General features: G+C 43.6%; 1 long non-coding RNA gene across 2 annotated transcripts; it reads left to right on the top strand.

Annotated features, from left to right (window-relative positions):
• Nucleotides 1–5,740: 5,740 nt before the first annotated feature.
• Nucleotides 5,741–11,565, top strand: LOC123328694. Of its 2 annotated transcripts, XR_006543717.2 has the most exons (5): nt 5,741–6,053; nt 6,243–6,511; nt 9,016–9,164; nt 9,730–9,937; nt 11,163–11,565. It is a non-coding gene; the product is annotated as an uncharacterized LOC123328694 (long non-coding RNA). The 2 variants fall into 2 exon arrangements; XR_006543716.2 differs by having other exon boundaries at nt 5,743–6,511.
• The last annotated feature ends 10,436 nt before the right edge of the window (nt 11,566–22,001 follow it).

Raw genomic sequence — 22,001 nt, 5'->3', positions numbered from 1 at the left:
GCAGGCTCCAGTAGTTGGGGCTCACCAGCTTCGTTGCCAGTGGCATGAGGAATCCTCCCAGACCAGGGATTGAACCAGTGTCCCTTGCATTGCAAGGCAGACTCTTATCCACTGTACTACCAGGGAAGTCCCTTAATTTACTTTTTTTAAAACTTTTGTTCAATTAAAAAAAATTTTTTTGCCACAAGTGGAATCTTAGTTCTCCTACCAGAGATCGAACGTGCTCCCTGCAGTGAAAACACAGAGTCTTAACCACTGGACTGACAGGGAATTCTCTTCTTAACCACTGGACCACCAGGCAATTCCCTTGTCTTAGCTTCTTGAACATTCCATTGTTATCATGTCAGGGTCTTAGCGCATTGCTGATGTCTTCCTGTTTTCACCTTTCTCAATCTGCACTTATTGTATTTATTGCTTGGTTTACTTGTTTTGGGTTTATTTCTCTTCTCTGAATATAGATGCTCCAAGTGGGCAAGGATCTTTAGTTTCTGCTCACTTCTGTTTTTCCCCAACATCCAGGATTATGACTGGAACATGGGAGGCTCTCAATAAATATTCATTAAAATTCATTTGAATGAGTGAATATGTGAATGTGCGTTGGGGTCTCAAATAAAGATCATAATGATATCAATTCAAGTCTATCAATCTCTTTTATGTGCCAGGCTCTGTGCAGTCTTTCTTTTGCATTAAATCCTCACTACAACCCTATGAGGTGGGAACTGCTATCATATGCATTTAACAGATGAGGAGACTGACTTCAAGAAGTTACATGACTTGACCAGGCTTTGCAGCTGTTTAGTGGCAGGTCCCCTCCCGGGCTCACAAGCACTGCCATTCAGCAGCACCCCTGAGATTCATACTCTAATCATGGCTGGTAGGGGACACACATGGGACCAGTTTCAGAAAATCCTCTTTGAGGGGTAGCCAGGGGAACTTTTGGGGGAACTCAACAGCAGTGAAAATGTGGAAATGAAAATATTAGTTCAATCGTGTCCAACTCTTTGAGACCCCATGGACCACAGACTGCCAGGCTCCTCTGTCCATGGGATTTCCCAGGCAAGAATACTGGAGTGGGTAGCCATTCCCTTCTCCAGGGGATCTTAACAACCCAGCAATCAAACCAGGTCTCCTGCACTGCAGGCAGATTCTTTACTGTCTGAAGCACCAGGGAAGCCCACAATAACAGGTATTAAAAAGAACACAGATAAACAAAAACAACTCCCCCTCCCCAACAGCAATTTTTATTTCCCTTTCTGGTGTTCTCTCTGGCTGGCCTGGCTGGGGATGGGAGCAGAGTGGCAGAGGAGGGCAGGAAAGATGGAAGCCTTGGGGAGTTGTTGAGGGATATGGGTGGTTGTGGCAGGGATTATCTGGCCCCACCCACAACATTGCTCTCTAAATTCTATAGCCTGCATTTCTAAAGTTTTTCTCGAATCTAGCTTCTCCTCTGTGAAGAACCCATATATATAACAACCCATATATCACATCTCATTCTGAACAGTGCTCCTTGTTCCTGCCTCCTTCTAGAATTCAGCATCACACCCAGCCAGGGCTTTCTTCTGAAGTGCGCCTGAAAAGCCCTGATGGTTTCCTATGGTCCTGGTGACCCACCATTCCCAACAGGCTCCAGTTCCCTTCTTAAGCCTCCACTCCTGCCTGCCCTGGGCATCCCTCTTCCGGATTCATCACATCCATCTTATTCTCTTTTCAGTCACTGTACCTTTATAAATGCTCCATCCTCTGCACAAAATGCCTTCTATCAGCTGAGAAGGAATTCTCTAAGATTAGCACTCAGAGTCCTGGAGACCTCTTGCAGAGCAGCCCTTGAGTGTTGCTGCTGCTGCTGCTGCTAAGTCGCTTCAGTCGTGTCTGACTCTGTGCGACCCCATAGACGGCAGCCCACCAGGCTCCCCGGTCCCTTGGATTCTCCAGGCAAGAACACTGGAGTGGGTTGCCATTTTCTTTTCCAATGCATGAAAGTGAAAAATGAAGATGAAGTCACTCAGTCGTGTCCAACTCTTAGCGACCCCATGGGCTGCAGCCTACCAGGCTCCTCCACCCATGGGATTTTCCAGGCAAGAGTACTGGAGTGGGGTGCCATTGCCTTCTCCATGAGTGTTGTAGGGCCCTGGCTTAATTTGGCTGCCTCTTCCCCACAAGGGAAGTCTATGGGCTTCCCTTGTGGCTCAGTTGGTAAATAATCTGCCTGCAGTGTGGGAGACTTGGGTTCAATCCCTAGATTTGGAAGATCCCCTGGAGAAGGGAAAGGCTACCCACTCCAGTATTCTGGCCTGGAGAATTCCCTGGACTTTATAGTCCATGGGGTCACAAAGAGTCGGACATGACTGAGTGACTTTCACTTTCCCCAGTTTATGGGCTCCTTTGGGGTGCTAATTCTTTATTGTATTATTTTTTCTAAAATTTTTATTTTACATTGGAGTGTAGTTGATTTACAACGTTGTGTTAGTTTAAGGTGTACAGCCAAGTGATTCAGTTATATATGCACACATCCTTTCTTTTTCAGATTCTTTTCCCATATAGGTTATTATAGAGTAGTAAGTAGAGTTCCCTGTGCTATACAGTAGGTCCTTGTTGATTATCTATTTTATATATAGTAATATGTTATGCAAATTTGGCCTTGGAATATGGAATGAAGCAGGGCAAAGACTAACAGAGTTTTGCCAAGAAAATGCACTGGTCATAGCAAACACCCTCTTCCAACAACACAAGAGAAGACTCTACACATGGACATCACCAGATGGTCAACACCGAAATCAGAACGATTATATTCTTTGCAGCCAAAGATGGAGAAGCTCTATACAGTCCACAAAAACAAGACCGGGAGCTGACTGTGGCTCAGATCATGAACTCCTTATTACCAAATTCAGACTTAAATTGGAAAAAGTAGGGAAAACCACTAGACCATTCAGGTATGACCTATTCAAATCCCTTATGATTATACAGTGGAAGTGAGAAATAGATTTAAGGGCCTAGCTCTGATAGATAGAGTGCCTGATGAACTATGGAATGAGGTTCGTGACATTGTACAGGAGACAGGGATCAAGACCATCCCCATGGAAAAGAAATGCAAAAAAGCAAAATGGCTGTCTGGGGAGGCCTTACAAATAGCTGTGAGAAGAAGAGAAGCAAAAGGCAAAGGAGAAAAGGAAAGATATAAGCATCTGAATGCAGAGTTCCAAAGAATAGCAAGAAGAGATAAGAAAGCCTTCCTCAGCAATCAATGCAAAGAAATAGAGGAAAACAACAGAATGGGAAAGACTAGAGATCTCTTCAAGAAAATTAGAGATACCAAGGGAACATTTCATGCAAAGATGGGCTCTATAAAGGACAGAAATGATATGAACCTAACAGAAGCAGAAGATATTAAGAAGAGGTGGCAAGAATACACAGAAGAACTGTACAAAAAAGATCTTCACGACCAAGATAATCACGATGGTGTGATCACTGACCTAGAACCAGACATCCTGGAATGTGAAGTCAAGTGGGCCTTAGAAAGCTTCACTACGAACAAAGCTAGTGGAGGTGATGGAATTTCAGTGGAGCTCTTTCAAATCCTGAAAGATGATGCTGTGAAAGTGCTACACTCAATATGCCAGCAAATTGGGAAAAATCAACAGTGGCCACAGGACTGGAAAAAGTCAGTTTTCATTCCAATCCCAAAGAAAGGCAATGCCAAAGAATGCTCAAACTACCACACAATTGCACTCATCTCACACGCTAGGAAAGTAATGCTCAAAATTCTCCAAACCAGGCTTCAGCAATACGTGAACCGTGAACTTCCTGATGTTCAAGCTGGTTTTAGAAAAGGCAGAGGAACCAGAGATCAAATTGCCAGCATCCACTGGATCATGGAAAAAGCAAGAGAGTTCCAGAAAAACATCTATTTCTGCTTTATTGACTATGCCAAAGCCTTTGACTGTGTGGATCACAAACTGTGGAAAATTCAAGAGATGGGAATACCAGACCACCTGACCTGCCTCTTCAGAAATCTGTATGCAGGTCAGGAAGCAACAGTTAGAACTGGACATGGAACAACAGACTGATTCCAAATAGGAAAAGGAGTACGTCAAGGCTGTATATTGTCACCCTGCTTATTTAACTTATATGCAGAGTACATCATGAGAAAAGCTGGGCTGGAAGAAGCACAAGCTGGAATCAAGATTTCTGGGAGAAATATCAATAACCTCAGATATGCAGATGACACCACCCTTATGGTAGAAAGTGAAGAGGAACTCAAAAGCCTCTTGATGAAAGTGAAAGTGGAAAGTAAAAAAGTTGGCTTAAAGCTAAACATTCAGAAAACGAAGATCATGGCATCTGGTCCATCCCTTCATGGGAAATAGATGGGAAAACAGTGGAAACACTGTCAGACTTTATTTTTGGGGGCTCCAAAATCACTTCAGATGGTGATTGCAGACACTTACTCCTTGGAAGGAAAGTTATGACCAACCTAGATAGCATGTTCAAAAGCAGAGACATTACTTTGCCAACAAAGGTCCGTCTAGTCAAGGCTATGGTTTTTCCTGTGGTCATGTATGGATGTAAGAGTTGGACTGTGAAGAAGGCTGAGCACTGAAGAATTGATGCTTTTGAACTGTGGTGTTGGAGAAGACTCTTGAGAGTCCCTTGGACTGCAAGGAGATCCATCCAGTCCATTCTGAAGGAGATCAGCCCTGGGTGTTCTTTGGAGGGAATGATGCTAAAGCTGAAACTCCAGTACTTTGGCCACGTCATGTGAAGAGTTGACTCATTAGAAAAGACTCTGATGCTGGGAGGGATTGGGGGCAGGAGGAGAAGAGGACGACAGAGGAGGAGATGGCTGGATGGCATCACTGACTCGATGGACGTGAGTCTGAGTGAACTCCGGGAGTTGGTGATGGACAGGGAGGCCTGGCGTGCTGCGATTCATGGGGTCGCAAAGAGTCAGACACGACTGAGCGGCTGAACTGAACTGAACTGAATATGTTATGTTATGGAGAAGGAAATGGCAACCTACTCCAGTATTCTTGCTTGGAAAATCCTAGAGGAGCCTGGTAGGCTACAGTCCGTGGAGTCTCAAGAGTCAGACACTACTTAGTGACTAACCCAGCACCATCACCAAAGTGTTATGTTACTCCCAAACTCCTAATTTATCCCCCCCCTTATCATTGCATGCTTAAAATCTGTAGTGCGTGGTAGTGTTGGTGCTTAGTAAGTATATTCTGAGTGAGTGATTGAAGGAAAGAAAGCTTGTGCTTTGCCTTTCTCAACTACATGCCAAGAAGGGATGTCTCTGGTGCTGGGGAGGATGATGGTGTCTACACCAACCCTGAGTGAGGCAGACACCGGACTGTTGTTTGCAACGTCTCAGGTAAAGGAAAGCAAGCCAGTGCAAGGCAGTTAGGGTGAGACACTGTGTTTTCTCTGTCAACAGTTGGCAGGAGATATGGGAGAGCTCTGGTGATGAGGAACTCAGCCTGGGAAACCTCAGGCACTCACCTGTACACAGGTGAGGTCATTTGACTGTACACCTGTGAAAATGAATGGTAGGGGTTAACCACAGCTGGCTTTCCACCTCTTCTTGCCCTGCTCCACCCCAGCATGGTGCTCATGCCCTGTACCCAAAACACCTGCCTGAGGGTGGGTGATGGTGTTTGCTTAGAGAAAGCTCCAGAAACCGGCCTGACTTTGGCAAACAAGCCTCTTAGCAGGGGTTCTCAAACTTGACTGTACTGGGCAATCACCTGGGAGCTTTTGAAAGACACAGATGCCTGGGCCCATCCCTGGAGATTTTCCTTTAATTGGTCTGGGTGGGGCCCAAGACTGGTATTTTAAAAAAGCTCCTCAGGTGATTCTAATGTGCAGCCAGCCTGAGAATCCTGTTGTAAATGGATTGGACAGAATATTCCTTTCTTGCTCAGATGGGAGAAGAGCCTTGTCTGGAAGGGGCTGAGCGCTGGCTCCTCCTGAAGCTCCAGGCCCTGCCCCACGCCTGAAGGCCCCAGCAGGACTTTTACTGCAAGAGTCGATACACTTAAACTGCGAAGGGCCAGGTAGTAAATATGTTAGGTCTCAAGGACCATCTTCTGTGTGTCAGAGCTACTTTAACTCTGCTGCCGAAGTGGAAAAGCAGCCACAGACAATGTGTAAACGAATGAGCACAGCTGTGTTCCAAAGAAACTTCATCTACAGAACTGAAATGTGAATTTCATACAATTTTCTTGTTTGATTCTTTTTTCCAGCCATTTAAAAATGTGAAAATCATTCTTAGCTCATGCACTAGATACAAAAAGTGGTGGTATGGATTTGGCCTGCCAGCCCCCTGCTCCAAGAGATGAGTGGCAGCCACTCTTCACAGCTTGATGGATGGCAAATCCCTCCCCACCCCTCCCATCCCTAGGCCTTCCTATCTCTCCATTGATAATGATCAGCAGCCAGCTCTCAGGACAAGGAGTGTCAATCGGATGGGAATGCTACTTCAGTTACTGCTGCACTTCATCCGGAATAAAAGGTAAAGAAAAACCTTAGGTTTTTAGCTCTTTGAGTCACAGATATTCTCCAAGTTGCTGAGGGCTCTGTAGCATGACTGTGGACAAACACCTTTCCTTACGGCATCCTCAGAATGAGGAAGGAGGAAGCAGCAAGGGAGACACTTAAATACTCTACGAGGGAGTGACTGGAGAGCTGTTGTCTCATTTAGTTAACCCTACTTCCCTCACGAATTTAGAGTTTGGAGCAGATACTCTTGGATGCTGCCCATGTCCTGGCCATACTTCCTGCTGGCTCACCTTCCGTGTTCTCTGAGAGGCCCCACGTCCAGCTCCACAGGGTAAATCATGAATGGTCTAAGTCAAGAAATAGATGCAGAAAAGGTAGTTCCTCTTCTCCTTCTGGGCCATTGTCTTGTGTGCCTGTTGATGCCTGCATGTTGATGCCTGGAACTGTGGCAGCTATATTGGGATCATGAGGAGAGTTGGTCTGGCCAGGATGCACCGAGGATGGTGAGCAGAAAGAGGGAAGCAAGTCAGATCCCTGATGACATTGTTGAGCCACTGGATGAACCAACTCTGGAGCTTCCCTCCTCTGGATTCCTAGTTATGTGCCTAAATATCTCTATTGTTGAAAGTCATTTCAAGTTTGAGTTTCTGTTTCTTACATTAAGCATTAAAACTGAAAACATTAAAACTCATACAGAGGTCTGGAAAGATATATCCTCCACAACATCCAATACTGGACATGTAATAGATTCCTTGTTGATTAACTAAAGGAATAATTTAAAATGCACACATCCAATTATTATCTAGCAAAGAGACTTATAAAGAAGCTCCCTTGTAAAAAAGTGTTGCCTCTTCCAGTGTTTCTGGCAGGGTAGCTTTCTGTATATTACTTAAAGACTCGTTGACAGGTAACAGTAATCAGGAGGCCCAAGGTCCCTTTCATCTGAAAAGCATGCAGCCCAGGAACTGACTTCCCAACCAGGCTGGTAACCAAAACTTTGATTATGAACCTAGCATCTTCTGTGCATCTCATAATTCAGAGAGAAGGACTAATAAAATCAACATGTAATGAGTCAGTCAGATATTTGCAAAGTTGCCCTTGTAACTCTGGGTTCTATCTCATAGTTTGTAATGCAAATAATATCCTCCTTTCCTGTTCCAATTACTTTGGCTACTTAACAGATTACTCTGAAACCTAGTGATGTAAAACAATCATTGATTATGCTCCCAAGTGCTGTGAGTCAGGTGTTCAGATAGAGCACAGTGGGAAAGCCTTACCTCGGTGGGGCAGCTTGAAGCCTGGGACTAGAATCATTTGAAACATCAGTCATTCACAGGTCTGGTTGTTGATGCCAAATAGATTGGAAGATCCGAGGGTTCTATAATTTCTCTTTCTATATAGTCTGTCTATGTGGTCTTTTAATGACAGCTTCAGGGTATCTGGACTTCTTACATGTTGGCTTAGGACTCCTCAGGTGCAGATCTGGAGAAAGACAGCTAGAAGGAAATCACATTGACTTTTATGACCCAGCCTCAAAAGTTATGCAACATCACATGCCCCTATTCTATTGCTTCAGGAGTACAAAATTCTGCCCATGTCCAAGGGGAGGGAATAAAGATTCTACTTCTTGATGAAGGAGTGGCCACAACACTTTATATTACATTACATTATAAGAAGAATAGGTGGGATGGGGTACGAACTGGTTCATGCTCCAGCCTAAACCTTCACCATCTCTCTAGGGCCTGTAGGGATTCTAGGATGTGAAGGCCAACAGATACGAAATTGGTCTGCCCTGAAGCTGAAACCCCTGCCAGGGGTGCCCGTCACGTGTGAAATATTGATAGTGCTGCCCTTAGGTTGGCTTGTTCCAAAGGAGCTCGGATGGGTCCCTGATAACTCCGTTAGGGTTTCTGCCTCAGAGAAAAGGGTGCAGATCTGTGTGACTCCAAGAGAGCTCAGCCTGGAGTCAGATCCAGAGGAAGCCTTGATGCTTGGTAACTGGAGTCTTCTTACGTTTAAACTGCTGCCACAGATTTGAGCGGTTGTTAAGAGACCAAAAAATGAATCAACAGGCTGATGATGCCTGTGCCTGAATTTTTAGAGTCTGAGAAGCACTTCAAGCTACATGTTTTATTGACATTTTAAACAAGCATTTGAAGTTCATTTCAGCTCAGTAAGCAAACAATCAGTTACTAGATGTACAGAGAGATGAGAGGAAGAGAGAACTGCCAAGTGGAGGGTGCTGAGTGGTGGTGGGGATGCTCGGTGAGGGTGGGACGGGAACAGGGACATTAGGGATGGGAGAAGGCGGGAGCTGCCCCAGTGTGCTCTTAGGAGGCAGCTGTGCACCCTGACCCTGCTTCCCACAGGGAGCAGAGAGCAGAAATGCAAACAGTTTACACTGAGTCAAGACCAGATCCTAGAGTCAGAGAGCTGTGTATCTAGAGTAAAGAGGAGGAGGAATGTTCCTTTCATCAGCATCCTTTAACTGCAGGAATCCTAATCCTTTTCTGACAGCTTAAGCATTGCTGCCATGAAACCAGCATCACCCCAAATCAGGGACTGGTAACAAGAAAGTTTGCCATGTCCCTGGGAATGACAATACTGGAAAAAAAGAAAAGAAACAAGCAGTATGGATGGAGAGTGAATTCCTAAAGGTGAAAAAGGTAAATAAATCAACTTAATCTGGAAGTCTCAAGAAGGATTGGTGCTTGGGCTCAGCTAAATAGGAGAGTAAGCTTGTCTAGGAGGTTTTGGAAACAAATTTCTAGCCCAATGCCCAGAGGCATTGTGTAAGATGTGTTGAATAGGAAGGGTCCTTAAATGAGGAGGTGAACTGAATTTGCTCAGAGAATTTGAAGGAATGTATCCTTTCAAGACTCGCAGAACTAGTCTCCTGTGAGAGCCAAGGACTAGGCCCCTGGGACTGATGTCCTGAAATAGGAAGAGCCCGTGAGCCATAGGCTTGGGCCCATGGTCACCCAGAATCTGACCCAGAGGACAGGAGGGTATTTCTCTGGATTTTGGTACCTTAGGTTGGGGTGCAGACCCTTATATACTTGCTGCTGCTGAGTTGCTTCAGTCGTGTCTGATTCTTTGCAACCCCATGGACTGTAGCCCACCAGGCTCCTCTGTTCATGGGATTCTCCAGGCAAAAATACTGGAGTGGGTTGCCATTTCCTCCTCCTGGGGATCTTCCTGACCCAGGGATCTAACCTGTGTCTCCTACAGCTCCTGAATTGCAGATAGATTCTTTACCACTGAGCCACTAAGGAAGCCATGAACATCTTCTTCAGTCAGTATGGTTGATCCCAAGGAACTCAAAGAAGAAAAGTGATGCCACCTTGGGTGCAGTGATGGTCCCTGGGAAATAAGTGACCACTGGGAACTGTGTAGGAGAAAAAGGCTTGTCTTGAACCAGAAAGGAAGCTAAGGAGGGGTAAGTGATTGTCTGGTTAGGAGGGTGGTTCATCTCCATTATAGAATTGTGATCTCAAGCTGGAATGGCTTGAAAAATGTGGACCAAGTTATACACTTTTTTCACTGATTTGTGTAAATGCACATATAGTTATGATATATGTAATTCTAGGCAATTTCTTTCTGAGTGCAGGGAAAGTGTTAGGCAACAATGTGCTCGCAACACCCTGTACTTTAGCTGCAGGGGTCGAGAAGGCAGTGAGGTATCTTGTGTGTGCCCTGCCCTATATCATTGTGAACATCCTACTAGGAAGTTTCAGGCTTTTACTCTTTAAGGCCTTGTCTGATGAAACTCAGTGTCAGTGTGAGAAATCCAACGTTTCCAAATGTCTCCCTGCTCCCCATCTTTTAAGACCTCCACTATAAAAATTAAGCACTGTTTAGTATTTGAGCTTGAGTCTGGTGCGTTAGACCACTCAGCCATCCTGACAGTTTCACTGGTTAATGCTGAGCAAATCTTCTCTCTAAAACATCCTAATTTGGTTTACTTCATTTGAGTGTTTCTAATTGCCTTTCTATTTAAATGACCCATGGAAGTGGAAGTGGAAGCGTTAGTTGCTCAGTAGTGTCCAACTCTTTGCAACCCCATGGACTGTAGCCCATCAGGCTTCTCTGTCCAGGGAATTCTCCAGGCAAGAATAATGGAGTGGGAAGCCATTCCCTTCTCCAGGGAATCTTCCTGACCTAGGGATCGAACGGAGGTCTTCTGCATTGCAGGCAGATTATCGTTTGAGCCACCAGGGAAGCTCTAAACAATCTATATTTGATTTTAAAATGTGAAGGAGATTTTTGATGACTGAGAAACTTCTAAGATCCTTTTCCCACTGAGTGCTTCAGAGAAGGCAGCAATGAGTGAAAAGAAACACCGGTGGGTCCTCAACTGTCCATAGAAAGCAATCCTGGCTCCATGGACAGGAGGAGAGGATGATCTGCCACTGGAGTAGGCCAGTGCCTGGCTCCGGGCCCTCAAAAATGAAACTATAAGGTTCTGTCCTGTGAAAAATAAATGTCACCTTGACTCTCGGGAGAGCTTAGAGAGAGGACACAAGGCTCAGGAATAAACAAAGGAGGTATTAGTAGGTTTCTCTGTTGTCAAGTGTAGGGATGATTTAAAATAATTTTTTTTATAAATTCCCACAAAATGGTAATACCCAATTACATCTTTATATATGTATTTTTTTTTACAGAATTCCAATACTATAAAGTAATGAAGTGCTGAATATGTTCCAGCAGGTTTTCTCTATGCTTCACGTATGTTAACTCTCCACCGTGTACAAGCTGTGAGACCTCGAGCAAGTTACTTCATCCCCTTGTGCCTCTGTATCTACATCTGTATAATGGGAGCAGTAATAGTAGCTCCCTTATAGGGTGGATATGAGGATTAAAAAGTAATGGCTACCATTTATTGACTTTTCTGACTTCTTACCACACGGCAATTATTATTCCAAGTGCTTCATATGAATAAACTCATTTAAATATTTTGTTTGTATGTGTAAAGAAATATTAATTTTTTGAAAGTAGAATTGTACAGTATGTACTATTTTGTCATTTTAAATTACATTAAATAAAACAACTTCGTTGAATAAAGCAGCTGGGACATTTTGTCTGTGTCGTTCAATGTTCTTATCACTTATCATTTTAATGACTTCTTAGAATGCCATAAAGCTGATATCATAATTTATTCAACCAGTTCCCTTTTCATGGACATATATGTAGTTTCCAGCTTTAATCTACCATAATCATTTTGATGAACAACCTAATAGTTAAAATTTCTCTCATGTTCATGATGGTTTCCTCAGAAGAACTTTCTAGAAGTAGAATAGCTGCATATGCATTTTAAACAATGTCTATGCCTTTGCCTGGAGAAGCCCATGGACAGAGGAAGCTGGTGGGCTACAGTCCATAGTGTTGCAAAGAGTCGGACATGACTGAAGTGATATCACTCACACACACACACACACACACACACACACACGTGACTTTCAGGCGAGCCTGTTTGCATTTCTGTTTCTACCAGCACTTTGGGTGCAGAGGATTCTTGTGTTTCCCACCCTCCACACTCACACCATGAGCAGCCTTCTGCCCCAAATTGTGAATTTGATGGTGGAAAATGTGGCTGCCTGTCATATTAATGTATATTTCTTCAGTTTTTGGAGAAGTCCCTCTTCACTTGAGTTGATCTTCACTTGGCAATTATATTTTTATGTGACTCTCATATGACTTCCCTAGGATATATTCTTAGAAGTGAGATTACTGAGTCAAGGGAGCACCTATTTTATGGTTTTTATTATGGTGGCATATTGCTCCTCCAAGAAGGTTGTGCCAAATTACTTTCTCTGGTAGAGTAGACTATTCATTTCCCCACACTGTAACCAACATCCGGTATTATTGTTGTTACTTTTACATGTTTACAGATTCAGTTACGCAGTATGTCATAACCAGAGGTGGGAATATCAGGGAACGGATGTCAGCCCTAACCGGGTGCAGGGTACTGGAGTACCTCAGTGTGTTATACACCCGTTTAGTTGCTGGACGTGGGGGTATGAAGCAGGTGCCATGGCAGCTGGTGGAGTGGAGAACCTAGGGACTCTGGGTAGCCACTCTTTATTAGCCAGTCTGGAGGTATCATGCTGCTTGAACAGAGAGTATGACTTTATCAGTTACATCTGCTGCATCCCACTCCTGGTCCTGGCCCTACAGGGCATCTCATTAATTATTTATGAGGTTGAATGTCATTTATTGCCTATTTGCATGTTTTTCCTTTTGTCAGTTGTATGCTAATTTTCTTTGCTCCTTTCTATTTTTTCTCATTGACTGGTACAGATATTTTATATATATATATATTGACTGCCATTTATGTTGAAAATATTTCCTTCAGTTTGTTATGCAATGTTCAACTTTAGTTAAGGTGTTTTTTCCGCTATGAAGAGATTTTAAATATTCAGTTCAGTTCAGTCACTCATTCATGTCTGACTCTTTGTGACCCCATGGACTGCAGCAGGCCAGGCTTCCCTGTCCATCACCAACTTTCGGAGCTTGCTCAGACTCATGTCCATCGAGTCGGTGATACCATCTAACCATCTCATCTTCCGTCGTCCCCTTCTCCTCAGGCCTTCAATCTTTCCCAGCATCAGGGTCTTTTCAAATGCATCAGTTCTTCCCATCAGGTGGCCAAAGTATTGGAGCTTCAGCTTCAACATCAGTCCTTCCAATGGATATTCAGGGCTGATCTCCTTTAGAATGGACTGGTTGGATCACTTTGCAGTCCAAGAGACTCTCAAGAGTCTTCTCCAACACCACAGTTCAAAAGCATCAATTCTTCAGTGCTCGGCTTTCTTTATGGTCCAACTCTCACATCCATACATTAAATACTAGTGTAGTTAAATTTATCAATCTTTTACCCTTTATGGTTTCTGCCTTTGGTATCAGGGTAATAAAGCTTTTTTCTTCACCAAGATTACATAAATGTGTACCTACTTTTCATTTTATCAGTTCATTTTATGCCTTTAAATGTTTATGTTGATGCGTGGTGTCAGGTATGGGGATAGTTTTCCCCTCCCCCCAGCGGTTTCTCCAGGTGCCTCACACGATTGTCTTGAGATGACTTACGCTCACGTGTCTAATTTTTGTATGTACTTGGGTCTATCTCTGGACTTTCTGTTTTGTTGATTTGTTTGTCTGTTTCTCTACCATACCACATTGTTTTCAACCTTTCAGTGTTGTGGTCCATTTTAATACCCAATTAGTGGGTAGATAATGAATCTCACTTTCAAATATTTCTTTGCTATTTATCTCTGTTATTTTCCAGCTGAACTTCCAAATCATGACGTCAAGTTTCAAGAAAATTCCATTTGCATTTCAGTTGGTGTCCAAACAAACTTACAAATTATTTTGAAGGGACTGACATCCTTCCAAAAATGCACCTTCTCATTCTGAGCAGCACTTCCAGTATGCTGTATTTCCTTGATTCTAAGACATCACCAAGTATGAGCCGCATCATTAATCTGATAACAGATTTTTGAAAGCCAAACACTATGTTCTATTCAGAATTTAATGATTCTTCTAAGTCACTCTTATCCATGGACAGTAATCACAGTGACAGGATCCCTCCCTCTCAACTCCCCAGCTTAAGCAATCAGGAAATTTATTATCTTACATATTTGGAAGTTCTGAGGTCAAACAAGCTTCAACGTGATTCAGCTGGTCAACAATGTCATCAAGGTTGCAGCGTGGGTCCCTTTTTCTGCTCTGCCTTTCTGATTGGACTGGCGCCCCCTTCAGGCTGCTGGATGAAGCGTTTCCAGCACTGCATCTCCGAAAAGAAAGGGGCTGCCCCTTTTTTTCTTAGGAATGAGGACTCTTATTAGAAGCCCCAAGGCTTTTTTCCCCTTATTGCAAGAATAGGGTCACCAGCCCAGTCTGAAACCAATCTCTGACTGGAGATGGTGGTGGTTGATGGTCTCTGATTGGCACCATAATAAGGCCAAATAGAATGTACCCTCCAAATAGACGGAGAAGGCAATGGCACCCCACTCCAGCACTCTTGCCTGGAAAATCCCATGGACGCAGGAGCCTGGTGGGCCGCAGTCCATGGGGTCGCTAAGAGTCGGACACCACTGAGCGATTTCACTTTCACTTTTCACTTTCGTGCATTGGAGAAGGAAATGGCAACCCACTCCGGAGTTCTTGCCTGGAGAATCCCAGGGACGGGGGAGCCTGGTGGGCTGCCGTCTATGGGGTCGCATAGAGTCGGACACGACTGAAGCGACTTAGCAGCAGCAGTAACAGCAGCAGAATGTACCCTAGAGGTGATGGTGGTGGCTGTTCATAACTGGAGATCTTGGACCTTGATGACTAAGAAAATGAATGTGAGCGACAACAAAGAATACCTGCCTGTGAGTTAGCTTGCTTGATTTAGTTAAACTTTGTTTTGTTGAGTTAATATTGGGTTGGCCAGAAAGTTCCTTCAGGTTTTTCTGTACCATCTTAACAGAAAAACAAACTTTTTGGCCAAATCAATACTATTGGAAGTTAAAAATGTGTTCTGAAAATCAGCTGGGAGGTTTTTTCGTGTGGTTTTTTTTTTTTTTTTTTTCTACACTGGGCAGATTCAGGGATCTTAATTCCCAGCACTCTGGGGTAAGAACTTAGTCCTAACAACCAGGAAATTCCCTGGGAGCTTTTGACAGATAGACTCTCAGCATCTCATGGATAATTCTTCACCTCAGGGTGACTTGATCCCTCCAATCTCTCCTAGCCTTGAAAACTTTGAGTTAATTCTGAGGGACTGTTTAACTGAGCTGCTTTGTACATGACAGGAAAAGCTCTGTGTAACTCAACTTTCTGCTTCAGAGTTTTGTCATAATGTAATCATTTTTCAAAGTTACATAAATCGGTAATTAGGGATACAGATTCAACTGAAAAGAGTAAATTGGACTATAAAAGTGTAAATACACAACTTAAACAGGAGTCAGATGAACAAATTCTATGCATGGAGTATTTCCCATATGCATGGCTAATAACCACAGCATTTTAATTTATTTCTGTGCCTGGTGGCTGGTTAAGTTTCTCTTGACATTGATAGTAAGACATACCTTGATTTCTACAACATTAAAATGTGAAAAATTCTTCGTTTTAAAATAGAGGTAGTAAAACAGAATGGTGATTTATATAATACTATGTTGGGACACAGAATTAAGCTTAAAGTCCATCTTAATAGTAAATGACTGAAAGTAATAGGATGCTAAGGTAAAATGTTACTAAGGTACTAAGATAAGGTAAATTTACTAATGTAAAATGTTAAGGTAATTTTTTTTTAAGTTAACAAGGGTACTTAAAGGTAAAGTAAAAATGTTTACTAAGGTAAAATGTTAAGTTATGCACTTCATTAAAAAAATCAGTATGATGGGGAGGATAACTCAGCAATAGTGCACTTGAAAAAAGATTGAGGGATTTTGACAACATCAAGTTCAAGGTGAGCTATCTAATGTAATGGATAGTAGCAGGCTAATATTTTCATATATTAATTTTTGTTTCACTCTGTGCATTTCCTTTTCTCTCATTTACATTTAGGCAAGCAGTTTTCCAGAAAACCCTAATCCTTTAGGAGAACTCAGTCTAAGGAGCTCAAAGGGAGAAGGAGAATTCAGTGCAGTCACAGAAGGTTGGTAATCTTTCCCAAGCTAGCAATTTTTTCCAAACTGATGGGGGCAGAAGAGGGAGAGAGAGGTTGGGGGTGGACTCTCTCTTCATGGTATTCAACTGGAAATGTTCAGATTCCAGAGAATGACTTGTAGGGACTCCAGGCACACAGGCCTTTAGATGGCCTCAGAAAAAAGATCATTTGCCTCTCATGGGACACAGTCCCAGCAGGGAGTCCCTGGACCCAATGGACCCTGGGAACAGAGGTCCATGAGCCTTTCAGGAGAAACCTGTGAGGACAGTTGGCTGATGACCAACGGGACCCTCCACTCCTACCCCAACGATACCAAGGCACTGATCGCATAGAATCCTGGAGCACTGATGTAATCCTGGGGAAGAATGCACCAGGGATAACCAAGTTATCCAATTTCCTGCCATCCTGTTGGGAAGGAGGAGACATGGAATCAGAAACTGAGTTATAAAAAATAAAGAAAGGGATACTTTTTGCACATTAGAATTTGGCCACTGAGGTACCCACAGCTCCTAAGGTTGGACTGAACTGACAGCAGCAGCTCTGAGTGGTGGTCCTCTGCACCAGACACTGTATTTTGTTCCAGGGGCCTGGGTTTTAAATATGCAAGCAAATGGAAATGTGTTTGTCCCTCTAGGGCATGCTCAAGGTTCCCTCTCCCACTAGACATTGCCCCGGGATGTGGCTCAGAGACAAAGAAGTCACAGGGCCCTCCTGCGGGGACCGGGGACACTCTGAATGAGTCTTGTTCTTCTTTTGTGAGGTCTGTGAGAAAACATGCTCCAGCAGCTGCTGCCAGTCTGGGAAGCTGGGAAGCCTGAGGTGGGTCAGTTCTGCTTTGATCTTACAAGAGAGCCCTCACTTTTCCTTTCTCTCTGGAATAGACTGAGTTTAACATGTGGGTTTTGGGAAGCAGATCCATTTGGTTTTAAAACTGGGTCTTAGGCACATAGCTGGAGCCTCATAGTTGTACACAAGCCCATCCAGCTTGCAAGGGCCAAAAGTCTTATTAAATAAGGTGATTTGAGGGAGGCTGACGGAATGACGTCCTCCTGGTAATTTGGAAGACCACTGTTCTCCACCTGACAAGACTAGCAAGCCTGCTTCACTGCTACAAAGTCTGTGGGAGACCAGCTCCAAGCTGGAGGCTCACCTTCCCTCAAGCATACCAGGATCAGTCCAGTCAGCCTGCCTTCCAATTTATGGTAGCCCCTACATAAGTCCAAGACTTCCAGCATGGAGTGGGTTTCCATGCCTTACTCCAGGGGATCTTCCCGACCCAGGGATCAAACCCAAGTCTCTTATGTCCCCTGCATTGGCAAGCAGGTTCTTTACCACTAGTGCCACCTGGGAAGCCCCTGAGTACACACGCACCACCAGAAACCTAAGACTCCCAGGGCATCCCCACCCAGAAAACCTGCTTCCACAAAGCAGTGGGCTGATTCCAATCTGACTGTCCTCCCATCCTTTTCTGCCCCCAGTCCTCCTGCTGTGCCTTCTGGAACTCAGTTTGTCACCAGAAAAAATTGCCCGAGTCTTCAACCTCTGCTTTGAGTGAGCTTGTTTAATGGAAACTTGACTGTTTTCACAGTGCTCTTTTTATATCTTTCTCAAGGTCCAACACTTTGGCCACCTGATGTGAAGAGCCAACTCATTGGAAAAGACTCTGATTCTGGGACAGATTGAGGGCAAGAGGAGAAGCGGGCAACAGAGGATGAGATGGTTGGATGGCATCACTGACTCAAAGAACATGAGTTTGAGCAAACTGAGAGAGATAGTGAAGTACGGGGAAGCCTGCTGTGCTGCAGTCCCTGGGGTCTCAGAGTCGGGCACAACTTCAGTGACTGAACAACAACAAGATAAAAGAGGCTGGGTCTTGTGGTCTTTGCTCCTTGTGGCACTCCAGGAAGTTTCTCCCTCTTTCTTCTTCAAAACCCCCAGTTTCTGTGAAATGTGTGCCGTCAGACTCTACTCACAAGTTGCCCTTCCTTGTTAAAGTCTCTGTCACATCTTCTGTAGTAGGATTTTAGCAGCTTTTTCACTGTCTTCCTCTCCAGCACTGCTCCCATCAGCATTCTAGGTGACTTCAAAGTTTATGTAGATGATTCATCTCACCCCTGGTCTGTCAGTTTCTTTCCATGGCCCTATTTGAAGCCTTGTCACTAGTAACTGGACCATGTCCAAAGTCTAGATTTCAGCACCCTAATCTCTGGTTACTATGGCCACCTGTCTTTCCAGATTGTTTAGCCTGATTACTCCAATGACTCCTCAATTCCATAGAAACCTCCAGTCCATTGACAGCCACTCTTCTTCCTCATAGTCTCATTTATTTCCTCATCCAACATACATTCCAAGGTCAATACTCTTGCAAACACAATTCCTTTGTTCTTCAGTTGCTCCCTAGTATTCCCCAAGCAAAACAGATAAACACGACCCTGGATAAACTCATCTCTCTATCTGCTCCACTCCTGAGCAAAAAACATGGCTGAAGAAAAGTCTCATCACCACGCTGAATGCTCTTGATCTTCACTTATGACCATAAATCTCAAGAGGTCTGTTGGTGCTTGTTACCCGGATGTACTGCCACAGTTTGCTCTTCCATTCATTTGTTTTTTATCTCCAAGAGGACTTTTCTTTGCACGCCTCACTGTCTCCATAAAGTCCAACATTTCCTCCTCCTTCTTATTCTCAGCTGGCAACCTCATCTTTACTTCAGTGATGAAAAAGAATAATATCTCATCTTACCATCACCCAATTAACCAACCTACTTACATGTGTCCCCATATACTCTGCTTTTGTTTTTGGTGCGACAGAGGCATTATCTTGTTTTCCTGTCTAAGGCTAATTTCACTCGTGCCCTGGAGCCCACCCTCCTGGCCTCCCGTAATTGTCCCTTATTGCTCCTTCATCATTAAAATGTTACCTTCTCTACTGGATTATTCTTTCTTTCTTTTATTTTTTGGACCTCACCCTGCAGCTTGTGGGATTTTAGTTCCCTGACCAGGGATTGAACCCAGGCCCTAGCATTGAAAGCGCTGAGACCTAACCACTGGACTGCCAGGGAATTCCCTGGATTACTTTTTAAAATTTTTATTGAGCTACTGGATTATTCTTATCAAAAAATAAACATACCAGGATTATCTCCCAAATTAAACAAAACCTTTCATCATCTTCAAATCCCCTCTTGCTATTGCCCCCTCTCCACCCTTCTTTTTGACCCAGTGTCAAAAAGCTATTTATATACTGTCTCTACTTTCTCACCTCCCTCTTTCACCCTAACCCACTTTAATCCAGCTTTTATCTGCACAACCCCACTGATTCTTCTCAACATCACCAGTGCCTTCCATTCTTTCAAATCCTAAGTTTAGTTTTTCTGTCCACATTCGACTAGCTTCTTGACATCTTTGGACACAGTTAATCATTCTCTTCTTCTTGAAGCAGTTTCTGTACTACCCTCTCCTGGCTTTCCTCCTTCCTTGCTGGAAGGTTTTTCTCGGTCTCCTTGGCTGGTTCACTCTCTTTTAGGCCTCTAGATGTTGGAGGTCTTGGAATTCTGTTCTTGACTTATTTATTTGTTCTCAGGTGGGCTTCCCAGGTGGTGCTAGTGGTAAAGAATCTGCCTGCCAACGCAGGAGACACCTCTTGTGTCAAACATGGGTTTGATTCCTGGATTGGGAAGATTCTCCTGGAGCAGGAAATGGCAACCCACTCCAGTATTCTTGCCTGGAAAATCCCATGGACAGAGGAGCCTGACAGGTATGAGGTTGCAAAGAGTCAGGCATGCCTGAGTGTCTGAGCACAGGGTGACCTTATTCATCCCATGGTGTTAAATACCATCTTTGTGGTGATGACTCCCCAATTTATATTTTCAGTCTGATCTCTATTCTGAACAATAGACTCATAGATACAATTGTGTACTTAACAACTAAAAACATCTCAAACTTAACATGTCTAAAACTGTTCCCTCAGCCCATTCCTTCCCTAGTCATCCCCATCTCAGGAAATGACTCTGCTTGTCATTATTCACTATTCTCCTATTCACTGGCTTGGGTGAATTAACCATCTCTGATTCCTCTGTTTTCCTCATACCACACAATCCAAACTACTGACAAGTTCTGCTGACTCTAGAAATATTCATCCCCAACCTGACCACTTCCCACTTCTTCCACCGATCCCATCTTGATCCAACATTCTTGCTTAGACGATTGCAATAGCCTCTTGATTTGTCTCTCTTCTTCCATTCCTGTTCCTCTATGACCAATTTTCCATGTATTAACTAAGAATTATCTTTTAAAAAGTAAACCATACTTTAAAATATGCAGTATTCTTCTGCTCAAGATTCTCCAGTGCCTTCTCATCACATTTGAAATAAAATCCAAACTGCTTACCTCATTTCACCAACCCTACCAAATCCAACCCCCAAGACTCTCTGATCTTGTCTCCTTCTCTCTGCCCTCTGATCCACTGGCCTCATTGCTTCCTTTAAACCTAAGCTTTCCTTCTGTGGGGTCTTTGCGTGGGCTGTATTTTCTGTCTGCAATACGCTGCCCTATACTGTCTCATGTCTGATGACCTCACTTCAATCAGGTCTTAAGAATTAACTTATCATGACACAGACAGATGGAGAGATATACCATTCTCTTGGATTGGAAGAATCAATATTGTGAAAAGGACTATACTACCCAATGTGATCTACAAATTCAATGCAATCCCTATCAAACTACCAATGGTTCTTTTCACAGAACTAGAACAAAAAATTTCACAATTTGTATGGAGACACAGAAGACCCTGAATAGCCAAAGCAATCTTGAGAAAGAAGAATGGAACTGGAGGAATCAACCTTCCTGACTTCAGACTATATTACAAAGCTATAGTCATTAATACAGAGTGAAGAAGTCAGAAGGAGAAAGACAAATATTGTGTATTAATGCATGTTTATGGAATCTAGAAAGATGGTACTGATGAGCTTATCTGCAGGGCAGCAGTGGAGACACAGACACTGAGAGCAGACCTGCGGACACAGTGGGGGAGGGAGGGGGTGGGATGAACTGAGAGAGGAGCATGGATATGTTTACATTACCATATGGAAAACAGATAGCTGATGGGAATTTGATGTGTGACACAGGGCACTTCAATCCAGGGCTCTGTGACAACTTAGAGGGGTGGGATGGGATGGGAGATGGGAGGGAGGTTTAAGAGGGAGGGGACATATGTATGCCATGGCTGATTCGTGTTGATGTATGGCAGAAACCAGTACAATACTGTAAAGCAATTATCCTCCAATAATTTTTTTTTAATTATCAGTGGAAACTTCCCTGACCTTTCTATCTAATCACTCATCTCCATAGCTCTTTGTCACCTGATCCTGCTTTATTTTTTTCTCTAGCACTTACATTGTATCAACCTTGTATTGTATATTTGTTTCTTATTGCCTGTTCCCTGTATTGGAATGTAAACTCATGAGAGCGAAGACTTTTTCTGTCTTCTCTCAATCATTATATCTCCAGTGCTGAAACAATGACTCTGATGTGAAATTTGATTCCGAAATCTTAGCACTCTGTGCACTGATGCCAAAGAGAAATATGGAGACAGAGTTATGAAGAAGGAAAGAGTGGCTTTATTTCTTTGCCAGGCAAAGAGGGAACACAGCAGGCGAATGCCTTGGAAACTACAAACTCTCCCTGAGGAATAGGAAGAGATCTTGTAGACCAGGTTCCTGGTCAGGGGGATAGGTGATAAGGGTCAAGGCAGTGACAGACTTGAATTCTTCTGATGGGCTGGTGGTGAGGTAAGTAGGAGCCAGCATCATTAGTCTTTAGGTTTCAACTGACCTGGGGTCTCTGTGTTTGTGGGC

Source organism: Bubalus bubalis, chromosome 12 (genome assembly GCF_019923935.1).
Source record: "Bubalus bubalis isolate 160015118507 breed Murrah chromosome 12, NDDB_SH_1, whole genome shotgun sequence".
Lineage (NCBI taxonomy): Eukaryota > Metazoa > Chordata > Mammalia > Artiodactyla > Bovidae > Bubalus > Bubalus bubalis.
This window is presented reverse-complemented; position numbering and strand designations above follow the sequence as displayed.